The sequence below is a fragment of the Danio rerio genome, chromosome 2 (assembly GCF_049306965.1).
Source record: "Danio rerio strain Tuebingen ecotype United States chromosome 2, GRCz12tu, whole genome shotgun sequence".
Lineage (NCBI taxonomy): Eukaryota > Metazoa > Chordata > Actinopteri > Cypriniformes > Danionidae > Danio > Danio rerio.
This window is the reverse complement of record NC_133177.1, coordinates 20481581-20487465: the sequence shown is the minus strand read 5'-3', so window position 1 is coordinate 20487465 and position 5885 is coordinate 20481581. Positions and strand designations below refer to the sequence as shown.

The 5885-nt window shown below is 37.2% G+C and overlaps 1 long non-coding RNA gene across 1 annotated transcript; it reads left to right on the top strand.

Annotated features, from left to right (window-relative positions):
• The first annotated feature begins 2502 nt into the window (after positions 1-2502).
• Positions 2503-3920, top strand: LOC141379236 (uncharacterized). Its single transcript, XR_012395697.1, has 2 exons — positions 2503-2593; positions 3145-3920. It is a non-coding gene; the product is annotated as an uncharacterized lncRNA (long non-coding RNA).
• The last annotated feature ends 1965 nt before the right edge of the window (positions 3921-5885 follow it).

Below are 5885 nucleotides of genomic sequence, written 5' to 3'. Positions count from 1 at the left end.
TCCATCATTAGAAATAAGTTATTAAAATTATTATGTTTTTCAATGTGTTGAATAATCTTCTCTCCGTTAAACAATAATTCAGGTGGGGCTAATATTTCTGACTTCAACTGTATTTGAGTTAGATCGTTTTCTTGTAAGCATAGTAATCTGTCAGAAAAGTGGAAATAAATAAACTACATGAGAAGATTTTGTGGCCAGACATATCAAAAGAGAACTGAGGAAATTAATGCATATTTTACTAGATAAGATATCGATGCCCAAGAACTGCTGCATATTTGCAAACCATCTCTGTCATGATCTTTTTATAGAATAAGTTATATTTGTCTAGTTATAGGTGAAATCCGACTCCTGCAATGTGCTGTTGCCATGCTGTATAGATAGAGAACATCAGGTGAGTAATCGCAGAATATGCAATTCTCTAACTGAACTAAATTCCTTTCATTTCTGTAAAGATGGCAGGGTGATGCAGTGGGGGGCAAGTAATTAAATTGGTGTACTGCTGAACACCATTCATCTAGCACCACTCTCAGTAAAGTGAGCATTGGGATATATTCACTAATTGTTAACATAGAAAAGCTATTTCAAAGTTGTTTTTAAGCCATAGCGAAGAACGAAGCAGAACTTTGTTTGTCAGTATGGTATATAAAAAATCTAATTTTGCTGGGTTTGTCTAAAATCCCTTTTCTTTTTATTTTTTTTTTCTTAACTTAGTCTTTTACTATGTATAGTGTACAATGTTTGCAGCTTTATTATTATTATTATTATTTTTATTAAAGCACTATTCGAACAGAATAACCTTTAGACCTGATGACAATTTCACATGTTCTCTAAACAGCATACCACAATTGGGAATTTTTGGGTCAAGCTAACCTGAATCAGCAGAAATGTACTCTCAGCTACAGGAAAGATTATTTCGCCATTACATTTTTGTTCTTGACATGTCAAAAAAAAAAAAAAAAAAACGCTTTCATCACTCACCTACAGTGTTTCATGGTCAAAGTTCTACTGACAGTTGCTCACAGGTAGCCATTAAAGACCATATTATGGTGATTTGTAACAAGAGGTGGGTAGAAATACATGAAAATCTTAGTACTGTTGTGAATTTCCCTGTCTGGCTCACAGCACCAAAACTGTTGTGAAATTCTAAAGCGAGCTAAAAAACCAGGGAGAACCTTCGGGTATCTTCAAAGCAGAATCCTTTAATAAGAAGAACTCAGCATCGCTGTCGCATCATCGAAAGAACTCTCAACTGGTACAGCAGACACTCAGTTCAAATACATTTTACAGACATTGATACATGTAGGTGGGGACAATCTAAAACAAAGCATGCAAATTGCCTTTACCCATTCACAATACGTTTTAGCATAAAAACAGTGCGCAAATGACGTTCTGGAGACAGAAACCATACAACCAGTTGACTGGCTTGACCATTTGTTAGACAATAGACACAGCTGTGCTGTGAAACTGACAATTTGCATTACTTTGGAGACAGTCAGGGCTCAGGTAACCAAGACAGTTTAAGGTCTGTCACACCCTAAAAGCCAAAGAATATAACTTTTCAGTTATATATAGAATTTATATTCCCACAGTATATATTCGGAAAATACACAAAATACATGTGAAATTGGCCATATAATGCAGGTAAAATTCATATTTTGAAATACTGTGATTGTTTCAGAACTTCCCATTCAGTTGCCTGAAACAACTAGGAAAAATAAACTGCAGAAAACTTTCTAACAACTTGCTCTAAAGCCAAGCATGTTCATGATTATTGTAACAGTAGGTCGGGGAAACAACGGTGAGGGTCCAAACACAGTTTATTAATATATTAGTCAGACAGGAAATGGTCAAACAGAACAAACAAATACATGAGAGTAATTCAAAATTATAGTCGTGGTCGAAGGTGAAAGGTCAGTGCAGGAGATATACAGCATAAACAATAACAAAATCAGAGATCAAAAACCACAAAACAGGGCAAGGCAATGGGTCAGTCCATGATGAGTTACCAGCTGTGTGTGTGTGTAATCAGGGAGAGAACTGGAATTGGTGGATGTGAGAGGTGCATGACGGAATTTGAAGTCCAGGTCTGTGACAGATTTGAAGTTCTGCAACGATCTGCTATTGCTAGAATATTATAAGAAGAAAATATAATTTTGGAACATCAAGAAGCTTACTGAGCTGTTTTTAACATCTAAAAATCAATATAAGTGAATGAGACCAGAAGTCTCGAGCTAGAAAAATTCCAGTGGCTGCGCTCACTCGTACATAAAGAATCTCTGTGCAATCTCTTTGAACCTGTTGCAACATAGGCTCATTTGAACAACGTACCCTTATATAAAATTCTGGAGATCATGAATTATATACCCAGAAGTACATATGGCTGCATTTTATCTTTAAAATGAACGCTAGTGGGTGTTATGGCGCCATTACTTTTTGTACTTATCAGTTGCCGCTCCCCTTCGTGTGGACTGCTTTAACGCTGTTACCGGTTTGTCCAGTAGCTCGCCACAAATGTCAGAGGATTTGAGACGCAGAGCAGAGTTGACTGTGGTGGCTAGGTTCGGATCTGGTAAAGAAAGGTTGCAGAAGGCAGGTAAGACAAAAAAAAATATATATATATATATATATATATATATAATTAAAAAGTAAATAGCATGGTGAGAATGTGGTAAAATTGGAAAACATGGTAAAAATCAGGCTGCTATAAGGGCTTTATTTTTTCTGGATTGCTTTCGAAAAAAATTTCTGTTGGATTTATGGAAGTGGGTGGGTCAATCGGTCCTTTTTAAAATACTATCGGTGGGGTTTAGGGAAGGAGAAGTGTGGATCAGTCAGTTAGTCAGTCAGTAGACAGCAACCTCTGGTGGATTTTATTCGAGAAGATCAGGCACGAATGGCACTCGCAAGCGTATCACTGCAGGTTTGCCAGAAACAACATAGCTCCTGGGACATATTTGGCATTCTCCAGAAATGTATAGGGTATATAGGGGTAGGCAATCAGAATGATCCTGGGTTAATCTATTTTAAATGTGAATAAATAATTATTTAATTGTATACAACTGATTAGAAACATTTCCTTTTCATCCATACCAAACTAATATATGACACAAATTTAATTCATTCATACATGTTTTTTCTTTTCAGCTTAGTCCCTTTATTAATCTGGTGTCACCACAGCAGAATGAACCGCCAACTTATCCAGCATGTGTTTTACGCAGCGGATGCCCTTCCAGCTGCAACCCATCACTGGGAAATGTCCAAACACACTCATTCACACAAATACACTACGGCCAATTTAGCTTGCTCAATTCACCTTTGTTACATCTTTGGACTTGTGGGGGAAACGGAGCACCCAGAGGAAACCCACGCGAACATGGGGAGAACATGCAAACTCCACACAGAAACGCCAAGTTACACAGCCGATGCTTGAACCAGCGACCTTCTTGCTGTGAGGCGACAGCACTACCTACTGCGACACCGTGCAGCCCACAAATTTGATTTGTAACTTAAAATTTTTGTACAGTGTTTTACACGTCTACCCGTTTTAAACCTCTTAGCCCCACAAGTTTTTCAAAAATATTGGGGTTAAGGCACCATCTTTGTGGCCTATAGATTAAATTGATTTATACAGAATGTAAAGAAAACACAAATACATTGCTTCTGACAAGTCGTGTTTGACAAACAACTCTGGAAACTGCTTCCTCTCACTACTGCTTTTTTGAAAGGTACACCAGTACATGCCTACACTAATAGTTTTGATAAAACATGCATTTTTATTTTTATTTTTTTGGCCTTATTCACAGAGACATTTTTAGGCAAAAGGAATTTATTTATTTTTTAAAAAAGGCTCTCTAAAGTGGATAAATTTGAAAATGCTGTTTTTGACTTTCACTTTGACTATGATAAAGAATGCTTTCAAAACCGATGATGATAATGTCAGTTTGTACATGCATCCCATTGTTTTTCTTCACCTCACCGTTGGCCCATTTAAAAATCTTGGTGCTTTTCCTTGACATATCACTGTGTCATATTGCTGTACACTAGTTTGAAATGATGCAGCTCAAAGCATCATATGTCTTAATGCATGTGCAGTACAAGGAAAATGAAACAGTTTTCAGTCATTTCAGCTAGTGTGAATGAAAAACTGTTGGGAAACGATTCAAAACAACAATGGTCACACTTTACAATAGCATTTCATTAGTTTATGCAAGTTAATTTTTACAAGTTTATTTACTTGAACTAAATATGAAAAAAAAATTGTACATGATTTATTTTTTATTATTGCTTATAGTTATTTTACTAATGGAGTATTAATATCCAAATTCATGCTTGTTCAAGTTAAATTCAAGTTAATGCATTGTGAGTTGACATGAACTAACTATAAACAAATTATAATAAAACCTTTTTGTGTAAAATGTTACCTTCCCAGTACTGGGTTGCAGCTGGAAGGGCATCTGCTGCGTAAAACATGCTGGATAAGTTAGCAATTCATTCTGCTGTGGCAACCCCTGGAGAATAAAGGGGCTAAGCCAAAAAGAAAATGAACAAATGGATATAAAGTGGTATCACAATATAGGGACGTGGTGCATTTTTAGACAAACTTTGCTTTCAGATTTATCTGGATTGTTGTAGACATAGCCTGAACCACCCCCTGTTGTTTCACAGAATTATACAACAGAGAGCATGTCAAATATAAAAGCCTCATCCGTTTAGGGAGGAGCGGGTGCACACACTCACAAACTGCCTGCCAATGTGCGAGTGTGAATTTGAATTACCTTTCATGGAAAACTGCACTTATATTAACACAGAGCACATTACACCTTATTACTCCCTCACCCATTCTTCTTCTACACTCCAACACTCTAATAATTCCCAGGGTATTATTTGCTTACTCTGATAGGCCTCTCAAAACAATTAAGATAATGTTCACCAGCCAGCCGATTCGAATGTTATCACTCGATTTAATTGGCATTATCAGGGGTTATCAGCTGAAAACTATGGGCCAGTCGGGGCCTTCTGCACCTACTGGTAGGCTCAGAAGGCTGTTATTATCCATCCACATGGTTAATTAGCTATAGGTGGTCGGTAGTTAATAAGAATTATTTATATTAGTCATAAAATTTTGCATTAATGGTATTTTGTTAACGTCTACCCCAACCCTAAACACTACCATCACACTAATGTAAAAACGGGTCTGCATATGAAGTCTTCTATATTAGTATAGCTAATTAACCACAATAATTATTCATATGATTTATTAAATTTCTCATTAATTGTATTTTATTACCGTCTACCCCTACCCCAACCATAAACCCACCCGTCACAGTAACCTAAAAACAGACCTGAATCTGAAGTCTTCTCTATTATTATAGCTGATTAACCAGAAGAATTATTGATTTGATTTGTTAAATTTCCTATTAATCATATTTTACTACTGTCTACCTCTACCCCAACCCTAAACCCAACCGTCACAGTAATGTAAAACAGATCTGGATCTGAAGTTTGCTTAGTATAGCTGATTAAACATGCGAATGGATGATAACGTTCGAGGTTACAGAAGTAACCCTTCGTTCCCCGAGGAGGGGAACGGAAGTGCCATGAATGGGAGGATTCGGATCAGAAGCCGCTTATCTGGAGAGTATTGAACGGGCCAATGAATGAAATTAATTGGCAGCGTAAGCTTGCACAGGTGTGCGACATCTGCAATTATCTCAGCATATAAGCACACCTGAAGCCAGCAGACGCCATCCTTTTAAGCTGAAGAGACTTTCAAACAGCTAAGGGACAGTCATTATGGCGACGGAATATGGCACTTCCGTTCCCCTCCTCGGGGAACGAAGGGTTACTTCTGTAACCTCGAACGTTCCCCTTCGGTTGGGGAACTT